The 14935-nt window shown below is 35.1% G+C and overlaps 1 long non-coding RNA gene across 4 annotated transcripts in view; it reads right to left on the bottom strand.

Annotated features, from left to right (window-relative positions):
- The window catches only part of LOC147842043 (uncharacterized), a 120407-nt gene that overhangs the window by 16742 nt on the left and 88730 nt on the right, over nt 1-14935 (bottom strand). Inside the window, exon 2 of one of the 4 annotated variants that reach the window (XR_015501007.1) lies at nt 13360-13523. The exons of the other annotated variants lie outside the window; for them this stretch is intronic. This is a non-coding gene — a long non-coding RNA (uncharacterized LOC147842043). The remainder of the gene's footprint in view (nt 1-13359; nt 13524-14935) is intronic. 4 annotated transcript variants of the gene reach the window in all.

Here is a 14935-nt window from a genome sequence, read left to right as displayed (position 1 = left end):
TTGTTAAATAAAAGTTAATAGTTTGTTAATTATTTATAACTGTGCCTTATAGATAGCCAATAGATAATTTACAAGCTGTTAGTTAACAAGTTCGAAATGGTTTGTTAACTGTATTTTAATTATTTATAACTATAACTAATACATTATTAAAAGATCATGAACAAGCTGTTGGTAAATAACTTACTAAAGACTTGTTAAGTATCAGTTAATAATTTATATACGTTATTGGGACGTTATTCTAAAGTTGCAAGTATTTTTCATTTATTAACTCTTAGTAAATGAGGAATAGTTGCAACTTTAGAATAACTTTCCAATAAAACACATAAGTTAATAGCTAACACTTAACTAGTATATTAATTTACAGATCAGTTGTTCATCGTTTGTTAACCATCTAATAATACCAGTGAAACTTTTCTAATAAAATAATTTTGTATTTATTTTGTTTTCATGTTTAGCACAAAAAGTTCCCAAACCTCATGGGTTTGTATTCTGTTGTATACTGCTGTTCTGCCATGTAATGGCTATGTGTGTTTCTATACATTAAACACAGCATTCAACATTTCATCAGTGGAGTTTCTTTGGTAAAATACAGCACACAGAAAAGCCTATGAGTGGAACAAGGTTAAGGTACAAATATTATATATTTTCAAATTTAAAATCAAATTTCTTAAGCTTGAACTTGTTCCATCCATTTGCTGTTTTACAAAGTTTCACTGGTATTAGTAGATGGTAAACAAACTATGAACAACTGCTCTGTAAAGTGTGAGTTAATATACTAGTTAAGTGTTATTTATTAGCTTATGTATGTTTTTGGGACGTTATTCTAAAGTTGCAACTATTCCTTATTTACTAAGAGTTAATAAATGATAAATAGTTGCAACTTTAGAATAACGTCCCAATAACATATATAAACTGATACTTAACTGATTAACTGATACTTAACAAGTCTTTAGTAAGTAATTTACCAACAGCTTGTTCGTGATCTATTACTAATTTATTAGGTATAGTTATAAATCATTAAAATACAGTTAACAAGTCATTTATAACTTGTTAACTAACAGCTTGTAAATTATCTATTGGCTATCTATAAGGCACAGTTATAAATAATTAACCAACTATTAACTTTTATTTAACAAGTCATTTGTAACTCATTAAATAACAGTTTATTAACGATCTATTAACTAGTTATAACAGACAGTTATTCTAAAGTGTTACCCTCTTTTTTATATTTAACTCCAGTCCTCTGGGTCAAGCAAATAAACATTAAATATTAATACATGAATATGAGTATTGTATTACACTGCTTCATGAAAAAAAAGAAAAAAATATAAATGATATATAATAAAATAAAATATTAATAGAAATTATATACAGTTGAAGTCAGAAATATTTGCCCCCTTTTCTTTTTTTTTCTTTTTTAAATGTTTCCTAATTGATGTTTAACAAAGCAAGGACATTTTAAAACCATTTTAATGTCAAAATTATTAGGCTCCTTTAGGCTACTTAGTTTTTCGATACAGATCAAACCAATACAATAACTTGCCTAATTACTCTAACCTGCCTAGTTAACCTTTAAATGCCTTTAAATGTCACTTTAAGCGGTATAGAAGTGTCTTGAAAAATACCTAGTAAAATATTATTTACTGTCGTCATGGCAAAGATAAATTAAAACAGTTAATAGAAATGAGTTATTAAAACTATTATGTTAAGAAATGTGTTGGACAAATCTTCTCTCCGTTAAACAGAAATTGGAGAAAAAAATAAACGGGGTTCAACTAATTCAGGGGGCTAATAATTCTGACTTCAACTAAATATCACAAATGAATACAGTCCTTAAGAATATTTCTTTTAAATCTCTTTTTACTTTCTATAGAATGATACAACTATACAATAATATATTGAATTGTATATACATTATACATCAGATTGGACAGTACCACAGTCTAAACTGTAACTAATCTAAGTAACTAAAAATCTGGGTGCAAAAATTTGTACACCCCAATGAATACGTTATGAAAAAGTATTCAATAAAACTTTAATAAAGGGCAAAAATAAAGTGATCCATAAAAATATTACATTAACAGTACATTTGTACTTTTGCGATACCTAATCTGAAGTTAAATGTAATATCTTTCTGTTTATAAATAAGTTAAGTGACGACCATTTATTTTAATTAATATAACTGTTTTATTTAACTTTTTTGTTCAAATGGATTAAAACATACACTGCCTGACAAAGTCTTGTCATTAGTCCCAGTTTTAAGAGCAACAAATAATAACTTGCCTATTACATTACAGATCACAGGGGAGGGCAAATTCTACAGTAGGATAGCGCTCCTTCTCATACTTCAGCTTGTACATCAAAGTTCCTGAAAGCAAAAAAGGTCAAGGTGCTCCAGGATTGACCAGCCCAGTTACCAGTATTAACATCATTAAGCATGCCTGGGGTACATGTCTTTGCCATTTCAGATGACTTTATTAATAAGTTATTTGAGTCATTGCAGAGATGTATGGATGCAGTTGTCCAAGCTTATGGGAGTCACACAGTATTAATTCTTTTCCTACAGCACCATGACTTTATATTTTATACTTTACATTATTTCTGTTAAGTGACAAGACTTTTCACTAAGCACAGTCAGACCTTATAGTGAATAATTAAAATTAAGGCATGATCATATTTTATTTTGGTAAAATAAGCGTAATAGAGGGGTTTACCTTTTGTATAAGCCACTTCAGATACCAAATGATCAACTTGATGTAAAGTCATTATTTTTTGTTCCTAAAACTTGCATAGGCAACAAAACTTTTGTCAGGGAATGTATTTGCTATTGTATATTCACTGAGATAAAGATACATATATTTATTTTTAAAGAGGGTGTACTCATTTATGCTGTGAACTGTGCTTTTTGAGAACTGAACATCTACTGTAGTTTTCTTTTTAAGTTGATTACATTATTGTACATTAACTAATGCAATAATGCAGCTGAAATGGCATCTGCTGCGTAAAACATATGCCCGAATAGTTGTCGGTTCATTCTGCTGTGGCATCTTATAATAACTAATGGTCTAAGCTGAAGGAAAAAGAATGAATGAATTCAATAACTTTTTAACTGATGTAAATAAACATACACTACACTAGTGTTGTCACACACCACAGGGTAACAGTTTAATCTAGTTGTGCTGCCATTTTCAGGTAAACTCCACAGCACTGTTGTGACATCTGTACTGCTGTACTCCATGCAGCAGAGGAAACAGAATCCCTAGTATGAAGGTACTGTATCTGCCATCAGCTGTATATCTCAATACTGCTTAAATATATTCACGGAGTGAGCACAAAGCTCAGCACATACACAAGCAGCCGACAGCGAGCCAGCAAGAGGAAAACACACATCATCATTAACTCTCTCAACTTCTTCTCTGCGGGCCTGCGGTTCTACTTCTATAGTCTGTCAGCCGGAGTCGTCCTGGAAGGGGGTCGTGAAGCAACGCTGACAGAAAGCACACTTGCTTTACTGATGTTAAGAAGAATACTACTGTAAACCGCAGGCTGCAGGGGAAATCACAGCGTGGAGAGATCCAAAAATATCTAAAAATAAGTTTAAGTCAGGACTCTGTATTTCCAAACATATAGGAAATGGGAGGATATTGCTTAGAAATATACAACATTAGCCATGATCTGGATATGAAGAATGATTTGCCAAATGTGTACACTTATTTGTGAAAAGCTTTTATGTACACTATACAACTTAGGGTTGTCTTTAATTTCTCAAACTTGAAAGAAGTATTTAAATTTAAATTAACTTAAAACAGCTCCTAAAATTAAACTAATTAATTAAACTAAACTAGTTATTTAATTATAATGTTTATTTTTTGTGAAAAAAACATATATTTTCATCAAAACTTCATTCATTCATTTTCTTATCGGCTTAGTCCCATTATTAATCCGGGGTCGCCACAGCGGAATGAACCACCAACTTATTCAGCACATTTTTACGCAGCGGATGCCCTTCCAGCCGGAACCCATCTCTGGGAAACATCCACACATTCATTCATACACTACAGACAATGTAGCCTACATGTCTTTGAACTGTGGGGGAAACCGGGGCACATGGAGGAAACCCATGCGAACGCAGGGAGAACATGCAAACTCCACACAGAAATGCCAACTGGGCTGAGCCGAGGTTCGAACCAGCGCCCTAGCCACCTTCTTGCTGTGAGGCGACAGCATTCCTACTACGTAGGTATCATAACTTTATACGTTATACGTTATCATAACTTATTTATGATATATATTTTATAGAGGTTACTGGCCCTTTTCTTTCATGTAGTGTGTGCAATGTAAAAAAAACTGTTGCTGCCTTAATTATACAAATCATAAGTTTATTTGCAAAGCATAAAATATGTTACTCTTGGTACATTTCTTTGCATGTTTCACTTGACAGATCCACTAGAGGGCAATGTCTACATTTTTGTGAATCTGAAATACATTTCTTAATGTACGTTTTGTTATATGTTTAAGATACACAACCTTCAGCGCTTGTCGTACAGATTCCTTAGCGAACCACTGTGCTAAAGCCTTCCCCAAACCCAACCAATAGTTTTTCAAAAGAAAACATGAGAAAAGTGCACTTTGACCACTTAGTTTTCCCTTGATTTAACTTTACTTTGGTCTCTTTTGTAAACTCACACCAAACTCATACCTGAATGCTCTGCATCTCAAGTACAAAACCATACAAATTGAGCTACTGAGCATAAAGGACCGCGCCAGAAAAGCTGTGCTTATGGAGATAGATAGGTGAGGCAAACATGCTTAAGTACAAATCACAGAAGTTATGAATTGTGCTGTGTATTTTGTGTTGGAAAAAAATCCATTCATCAAGAGTATGTCCCTTTAAATGTCATTGGTGTGAAAAGAAACACGAGTTGTCGGTGTCATACTTAGTAAACCATAGTGTTCATTTTACCTAAAAACTGCTTTCAAACTTAAGTACGTTTTTGGGGTTTCACAAAAATGTAGGCTGAAGAATGTATTTCCATTGAGTCTGTGTTGAAAATAAAATCAAAATCTAATAAGATAAATATAAAACACGCCATTACTTTTTTATCATATGATTTTTTTTTAAAGTTTAACATAGCAGTTGTAAATGTAAGAGAGTTTAAATGTTTCAAACAGATGTAATAATTAGCTTTGCAACAGATTTACACAATATGAATCTTTGGAACATGAGTTTCCTTAAGGCTGTGTTTTTTAATGCAAAGCCTGGGAGAGTTTTGTGTTACTGAAATGTTGAGAGGATGCAAATCCCCCTTTTGGGAAAAGGGACGTTTTCACCATACTGTAGTTAAGTCAAAAAAAAAAAAATAAAGACACAAGGAAACCTCTGAACTCACTTTCAGAAGGATTTTCCCTGCAGTTACTTAACTCCTAATTGGAAAACAAATAAATAAATTAATTAATAATCTAAAAAAAAAAAAAAAAAAAAGCTTAATTATGTACATGCATTTATTTAAAAATTACTACTACAAAATGTATTTAACTACTTTAACTACTAGTATTTAAATACTGCTTATAAGGAATATAGAAATCTGGAACTAACAAATAACAAGTGAAGTGATATTAACAAATGGTAACTTTGTATTTACATCACAAAAAAGAATGAAAATAAATTGAACCTGCAGTTTATTTCTGCCGCAGTGGGTAAATTTCATCCAGCCTCCATGCATGTTTCCAACAGCTGATAACGGCTCTTTGAGAGAATTGTATGTGTTATCAATGGCCAGATGAGCAAGTTTAATAGCAGACGTAATTTGATTCAATCAATACTGATTTCTACTCGACATTTAAGTGCTTATTGTGCTTGTGATGTGCTTATCAGAGTGGCAGTGCAATTAGTTAGCGAAGGCTGCAGGGTCAAAAGCTTTCAGCCAATCACTTCTCGAGTGTGACAATCAGGCCACGACAAAAACATTCGGCCCAATTACAGAAAGACAGGACGGTAATGGCAGACAGGGCCACAGAAGGTTATTTGCTGTAATATGGGCTGTTTTTTTTATAATCCTGAGGGTCAATAATAATCTTTAAAGCTCATGTCTAACTTTTAAAATGTTAAAATTATTACTCGTGGATTCTTTAATTATATATATATATATATATACATTTTTAGGACACATTTTTAGGTAAGGATGCTGGGGTCAAACACCAACACCACAAAGAGTCAGGACCTTTACTGCCTACATTTACTGCCTCGTCTGAAGAATGGCACATGCTTACAGACAATACAGTGTCCCTATCACTATACTGAGGGATCCACACAGTCCACAATGTGAGCACCTCTTGCTGGCTGCTAGTTTTTTCTGCTGGTCCACCCTCCAGATGCTGACTAGGCTTAATGCTGCTTAGCTTCAGTGAGCGACTATGCGATCTCGTTGCTGGCATCCGTTGAAGCCTATTAAAAAATAGCTCATGCATTCATTTAACTACAGCTGCAGACACAGTCAATTTGCTCTGAAGTGTTTAGAAACAGATTTTGCCATGCCAATATGGCAGAAAACTTACTTAAAAACAGTGGCTATTGAGGAATCTATATCTGTGTCATGCCTCATTCATTTATTCGTGTATTTGCGATCTGATTGGCTGACGATTCCGTCGGCGCTTGAAAAGTTGAGCTAGTCCCAAATTCTGCAGCGAGCAACGCCTCTGAAGCGGCTCTGACAGATCCACAATGCAGTTCGGCAACGCCTGACGTCACCCATTCAAAGTGAATTAGAACCGTCAGGTCAGGCTCTGGAAAAAAAAGAGGTGAGGAACCATGTGCAGTTTATTACAAAAAATAGTCAGATAAGCAACAGTCAAAACAGGAGCATACAGGAAGTCCAAGAGCGTAGTCAAAAGCAGGCAAAGGGGGTGTATATAGTCCATCTAATCATTCAGTGATGAACTTCAGCTGTGTGTGTCAGTGTCCAGATGATTGTCAGTTGGCAGGTGTGGTTGAAGCAATGACTTCTTGGAGTTGTAGTTTGGTTCAGTGCCAGAATTGTAGATCTCCAGTCATCTACAAATGTCAGATTACTGGTGATCGAGATAATCTGTACTGCTTAGTACCAACAACCATCTAGAGAACCCAAGCAGTTTGCAGAAAAAAAAAAAAATCATAATAGACGGCAACACAAAAGGGAAAATTCTGTCAATAATTATTCAATCACATGTTGTTCCAACCTCCTGGGACCTTCATTCATCTTCAGAACTCAAATTAAGATATTTTAGATGACATGCGAGAGCTCTCTCGTCCTCCATAGACAACAATGATCTTGTCTAATTCAAACAAAGATGGTTTGTAACAAAGCACAAATACTTTGTTCCTGAACAGCAAGTAGATTTTTCTGGTATCAGTACTTTACTCCACTATATTTTTTTCTGACGGCGACGCAGTGGCGCAGTAGGTAGTGCTGTCGCCTAACAGCAAGAAGGTCACTGGTTCGAGGCTCGGCTGGGTTAGTTGGCATTTCTGTGTGGAGTTTGCATGTTCTCCCTGCGTTCACATGGGTTTCCTCTGGGTGCTTTGGTTTCCTTCACAGTCCAAAGACATGTGGTACAGGTGAATTGGATAGGCTAAATTGTTCGTAGTTTATGAGTGTAAATGAGTGTGTGTGGATGTTTCTCAGAGATGGGTTGTGGCTGGAAGGGCATCCACTGCGTAAAAAACCTGCTGGATAAGTTAACGGTTCAATCCGGTGTGGTGACCCGGGATTAATAAAGGGACTAAGCCGAAAAGAAAATGAATGACGGAATGAATATTTTTCTGACAACTTTTTACTTTTACTCCTTACATTTTTACACAAATACCTGTACTTTCTATTCCTTACACTTTTTAATCAGGCTTGTTACTTTTGTCTTCATGTGTTTTGTGTTGCGATTTATATTATTTCTTGTCATTGCGCAATTTGAATGCCTTTATGATTGTCAAACTATTCTTTGTCATTGCGCTTCTGCTTGCTTAAAAAAAGGAATGTAAGTTACTTTAGATGTATGCATGATGTGAAGTGTAGTTACCACCGTGAAACTAAAACAAGTAGTAATAATGAATACTTTTTACTGAATTACATATTTCAGGCCGTACTTCTTTACTTTTACTTGAGTACAAAAATGTAGTCTGTACTCCAACTGACTGCAGAGTCATTTTAAACATGAGTATCTGTACTTCTACTTGAGAAAAGGATGTGTGTACTTTTGCCATCTCTGAATTTGAAGTGCTGAAAGGTACCAAAAATCTTTGTCAAAGAGTCCACTAAGAGGATTCCCTCTTTAGGTGTTCAATCAGAATGTTATCAAGCTATAGAAATACTTATGTGTCGTAATTCAACAGTATCCAATATTCCAAAATATTCCATATTTTACACAAGTTGAAACAACCCAGGATTTTTTATTTTCCTATTGTTGCTCTTCATCTTAGAAACATTAACACAATTCTGAGGAGCTTGCAATCCCAAATCTATTAAAAAAAGCTGAAATAAGCTTTCATGTGTGTGTCGTTACCATGAGCCCATTTCAGGGAAAAGCAATCTGGTGTGTGTGTCAGAAGTATAAAAGCATATGTGTGTGCGTGTGTGTTGCTCTCTTCTTGGCCTCCATCCTTTCATGGCTTATCTGTTATCTTGAGCAGCACCTCAGTATCATCTCTCTGCAGCTGCACACATCAGTTCAAGCTCTCGCCATCCATAAACACAACCATACAGTTTCATTAACCTCAGGCGGTAACAATGCAATTAATTTTTTTCCATCTTCTCAAGTCTCACTCAAACCTGTCCTCGCTATGTAAAGGGCAGGGGAAAAGGCTCAAGCCTCGCTGAAATTACATCCAAATCAATGTGTTTGTGGAAATGAAAAACAAAGAATCCTTGCTGTCATAAGGATAGGGGATTTAAAGGAAAGATCAGGGCAAAGTTATATTCTGACATACCGTTATCATACTCATGTTGTTTTGTGTGTGTAAATAAATAAAATAAATTGTCCTTACAGCATAAACATATTTCTGAGAAAATAATTTTTGAAGATTTTAACCATTTTATTTATGTGTTTTATTATATTGATTTTTTTTAATTTATATTTAATGAGTAATTTTATAATGTCAGGATTCTGCCACTTCAGTCGTGTTCAGTATTTTTATTTAATGTGTACTCGTGTCTTGCATTCAGTCTTCTGTTTGTTTTGTTTTGTTTAGAACATGGTTCATGTTACTGTAACATCCGCCGCGCTTTAGTGTTTTGTATCCTGTGAACATGTGGTTAATTAGTTCTCTCATTGGCTGTGTGTTCCAGTACCGTTTTGGGGGACAACACATGGCTTGTGTTGTTTCTTTGTCATGTGCTCTTCTGTCTATTTTCTAGCCCCAGCCTCCTTGTTAAGTCATTATTAGCTTAATATGTTCACTTGTTTGTTGTTATCAGGGGATAATATATATACACAGTACATACAGTTGAAGTCAGAATTTTTAGCCCCCTGTATATTTTTTCCCCCAATTTCTGTTTAACGGAGAGAATATTTCTTCAACACATTTCTAAACGTAATAGTTTAAATAACTATTTTATATATGTAATAATATCTCTAATAACTGATTTATTTCATCTTTTCCATGATGTAAATAATATTTTACTAAATATTTTTTAAGACACCGACAGCTTACGTGATGTTTAAAGGCTTAACTAGGTTAATTAGGTTATCTAGGCTGGTTAGGGTCATTAGGCAAGTTATTGCTCTGTAGACTATTAAAACAAAATATAGCGCTAATAATTTTGAACTTAAATTTTTTTTTTAAAAATTAAAAACTGCTTCTATTTTAGCCAAAACAAAACAAAGACGTTCTCCAAAATAAATAAAATATTATCAGACATATTGTGAAAATTTCCTTGCTCTGTTAACCATCATTTGGGAAATATGAAACAAAAAATAATAGTAATAAAATCAAACTGGGCCAATAATTCTGACTTCAACTGTATGTATGCTTGATTTACTTTGTTTTAGACAAAATGCAACTGCTGAAAGATCTACGTCTAAAAAAAGCTCAAATTAATAATTTTTTTATATTTTAACCCTTTAAATTATACATTATTCTAATTACATATACACAAACTGTTTTCTTGTTGTCAAATAAATGCTTGTTCTTATTTGTTGATATTTGTTGATTAGTTATTTTAAAGATTGTAGATTGTTTTTACCAATTTTTCTCCACAAAATGAAAGCCAGTGGGGAACAATATGACATTGAAACATGTTCATTATATGGACATTTAATCAAGGAGTCATTTTTTATGAGTCTTCTTTTATTTCACATTTCTCTGTTCCATCAAATAAATCTACTGACTTGTTATTGAAGCTATGAGTGGTACCTCATATCATAGCAATCAATAATTACAGTTTTTTAATTAAACTAAATAATATCTTGATTGGATATTTGAGGACTTATAAATTATTGTCCAATCTATTAATTCAGTCCAACATTAGCTCTGTAAGTAGATTGCTTAAATTCATTATTGATGTAATGTTACATGCTTTGTACTGAATTGTCACACAGATGCAAGCATCACATTGAGTCTTCCACAAATGTATGGTTGCGATGCTTTACAGAAGGTGATATTAAAGTAAATTATGCTACAGAATACTTACTTGCTTACTCCCAGGGCCATTTATATCGAAGTTGATATTTAGCTGCACCATGTTGGTGTTTCATAACATCTAATTATTACGAGGTGGGTCCTTAGCCCAATGCTCAACCCCCAACATGGGGGACCAGAACATACACACATACACTACGGACAATTTAGCTTACCCAATTTACCTGCAGTATAGCGCATGTCTTTGGTCTTGTGAGGGAAATGGGAACACCCTGAGCAAACCTACACGAACACGAGAAGAACATGCAAACTCCACACAGAAATGCCAATTAACCCAACCAGCGACCTTCTTATGCTGCGGAATAGAACATAAATATGTTTTTTAAATACTTTTACTGGCTCTAATTGACTGACACATCACTGGCACTGTTTTATTCTACAAAAGGTTCTTCAAGGTCGAAAAAGAAAACTTAAGATTAATCAATTGTTCTTTACGCTACAAAGCAAGGTTCTTTTTTAAATAAGTTTGAATCGAAAGGAAACCAAAAATGGCATAATTGTGAAAACTGCATTTTAAATTGTATTTTTTTTTTTTGTGTGACATTATGTTGACAGCGGAAGTGCTAAAATGCTATGTTTGTATATTATGGCTAACAAAAACAGACTACACCATCCTCTCAGTGATCGATTTTCAGTTTAGTTGCTTCTTGCACCAAGCATCTTATTCAAAATCAATGCCCCCATGCTTTTTTAAATTACTCAACAAATCGATATTCCTTATGGCCAAAACCTGACTGGTGTGTTTGTAACTAAAACCTACCCTGAAATCTCAATTTCTTTGATGATGTTAAATTAAGTTATACCCATGCTGAGTGTCTGACAGGTTACAGTGAATGCAAAGCTGAAAGTGTTGCTGAACAGTTTGGGTGAAATCAGCCGAAGTCACTTTCAAAACAAACCAAAAGAGCTTGCACAATTTATAATAAAAGTTCTACTGTCACCAACGGTTAAAATGAAGAACATTTAGCATCATTCTTTATGACCGAAATGGTTCTTTAGAATCTTAAAAGCTTAAAAAACTAAAAAATGTTTAGTGAAAACATATAGGGAACAAAAAATGCTTCTTCTATGGCATTACAATCCAAATTCAAAACCTTAATTTTTAAAGAGCCCCTACTTTGCATTATAAAAGGGTCATATTTTGGTTTTGGGGGTCCCCAACAACAGGCTGATATGCATGCAAGGCCAAAAAACACTTTCATGGTCTTATAATATGCATTTATTTTTACCTAATTTTCCCAACAACTCCCATATGATTTGTTCGGCGATTCATTTGTTCCCAAACCCCTCCTTTGCGTTAGGCTAATCTGCACTGATTGGTCCGATGACCCAGTCTGTTGTGATTGTTCTACTGGGTTCAGCGTGAGACAGATAAACGCCCACCACAAAGTATGAAGTAGCAGAGTGTGTGAGAGCCAATGCAGGAATGCAATAAAGCAATGCAGTTAAACACCAGCATATTACTCTGCTCTTAACCCTAACCCCAAGTAAGAACAATGACACACATTCAGCATTAATCTACACAGTGGCAAAAGTTGAACTTTGTATCAAAAAGTTGAAAACTGACCACACAGCGCTTGTGAGGAACAGCTTATTGTGGCCATAGCAAAGACAAACGGCAGAGGATCGCGAGCTCAGAAATTTAAATCGGTAAAGAAAGAAGCAAGCATCATGTTTTCAACATGGTTTTGGACGCAATATATGAATAGCCCCATTAAGGTTTAACCTGAGAGATACAACACAAGCACTGTTCTATAATAGATTAGAGCCCATGCGTAGTGATTACAAATTACAACACACAACTAAATACATGTTTTGCAAAATACAGAGAACATGGCAACAACTTCAATTACATGTACATGTTATGATCCGGAGGAAGAAGAAACTGGTCCATATAAACAGTTACTGACAAAGTCCCTGTCAAAGTCTGATAAAGTCCCATACATAGTCTCTGCTGCTCCTTCCTTTAGTGGCAAACAGCTGGTAAATCCCATGTGCAGCAAAGGTTATTGGATCAATCATCAGAAAAATGCCAGGAACAAACACAGCACTAGGTTGGCTATATGTGTTGTTTTTGTGAAAATGAACTTTAAACCTTTATTCCCCACAACCGAATGTCCATCTATCAATGATCGTCATCCTCGTGTCATGATCAGTCCTGTGATCCCCTGTGCTCCACTAGTGTCTGAAGGAAGAGGTGCGTTCATGTTTTACCGGATCCGGTACTACATATTTGGTGATGTACGGTATCGACATTGATGTGTTTAGGCAAAAGATTCAAACACAACACGATTCATTTATTTGATTCTGAGTCAAGTATTTAATTGAAGAATCAATAGTTTTAAACACGGTACACTTTCAGATTTAAAGCTCAGCTGGATGCTTTCATTCATTTAGTGCTGTGTTACACACTGCATGGAAGGTCATTTTCAAAAACCCAAAACAGGGGCTCCTTAATCCTTTGATGCACTACATGGTTCTAAAGTGACCCGTCCAAGTTTTTTTTTCTATATCTATTCTACAGCTTGTGCATCAAAGGGTTAAGACTATGATTTTTTATTTTATCAAACCAAAAGGGCTTAAATACTTCCCATGTCTCTAATAACACACCATGCTTCTCTGCTCTGTTTTCAGTTTTTGATGAATTACTCAACATATTCCTCATGGCTGGTATGTTTGTGACTAAAACATACCTGTTTTTAATACTGAGCATCTTGACTAGTAGTGAATGTAAAACCAAAAGCGCTCATGACTTTGGACAGACCAGGTGAAGTCAACTGAAGTCAGTCCAAACATGAATCCTCAGCTCCGGCAAAGGAAACAGGAGTGATGCGCTGCCACGAGCCGTCCGTCTGATCTATGGCAGAGGGGAAATTAGCTTAGATCTCCCTGATATTCATGCCCATCTGGAAAATGAAGACGGATGTCCTGGTTTTACTTTCCAGCTCCTTCTTTATAAGAAAAAAAGTGATTTTGCCACAATGAAAACTCACGCCTCTTTACTCTATTTAACAACAGCTTTTTTTCTGAACACCTAAATTATCTCATAATCTTCTGCAGTAATTTATGCACCTGGTTTTGTGTTTTTTTTTACCTTACAGGATATAGCAGAAAGATGTGCTGTGTCATTTACCAATTTACCAGCGGGCTTTACAATACATGGAAAAAGTGCAAATGGGGTGGAACGTATGCACAAAAATAACTTTCCTCTCCATTATGGCCGTGTATTATGCAAATTACCTGCTCTGTTCCCTGCACATTGCATGATTGGGCTGAATATGTGCATGTCTTCGCTAAATTCTACTACAATAATCCTCTCACTTTGTGCTCTCCATAATTACAATCATCTGCTGCATAATTACAATTTTAAAGCATTGTATTGGGGAGCATCAGTGTGGCAGAAGAATAATAGAGAGGAGAAGACTGAAATTTGGTTATTCTGGGCAGTATGTGAGGTATATAGGAAGGGAAAGGCCGGTCAACAGCTGTGCTGAGTGGGAGTGGAGTGGGCAGATGTTGGGCTAGCTCTGCTAATGAACACATTGATAAACTTCACCTCACATAATACATTATGTAGTTTATCATTACAGATACCTGGAATTGAGATTCAATTGGGGTTACATAGTAAAAAAAGGTTTATTTAGAAAAGCTGCTGTGTTTTGAAGCAAGAATGCTATCTATTAGCATCTCATTTATTAGCTGTTCAGTGCAAAACTCTGTTTTTTTTTATTTGAAATCAACATTACCATTTGTTAAAGGAAAACGATAGATATTAGAAGCAGAATGTGTTGTTACAATCTCTTAGAAAGGACTAACAGTGCTAACTAGCTAATCACAAAACAGTAAGCTAATGTTGTGTCTTAAAGCTATGTTCACACAGCAGGTAAATATGGACCAAATCTGATTTTTTTTCCCCAAATGTGACTCAAATCTGTTTTTGTCATGACAGTGTGAACAGCCCAAACCGCCTGAAATTCTGATTTGTGCCACTTTCAAATGTGGTATTAAATCAGATGATCAGGGGCCTCATGTATCAACGCTGCGTACGCACAAAAACTTTGCGTACGCCAGGTTTCACGCTCAGAATCGCTCACGTTTGGATTTACTAACAATGAACTGAACGTGGGAATGTGCGCAGCTCCACGCCAGCTTCTTCGCTGGCGTACGCACATTTTTTGTGCGTGTCTGTTTTATTTCCATTGGCGATTCCTAGAGGCAGTTAAATTTAACACTCATAGTGTTAAATTGCTCTCTACAAAGTGTCTGAGC

Source organism: Danio rerio, chromosome 10 (genome assembly GCF_052040795.2).
Source record: "Danio rerio strain M-AB ecotype USA chromosome 10, GRCz13ab, whole genome shotgun sequence".
Taxonomy (NCBI): domain Eukaryota; kingdom Metazoa; phylum Chordata; class Actinopteri; order Cypriniformes; family Danionidae; genus Danio; species Danio rerio.
The sequence above is the reverse complement of the archived record's forward strand: the minus strand, read 5'-3'. Positions and strand labels throughout refer to the sequence as shown.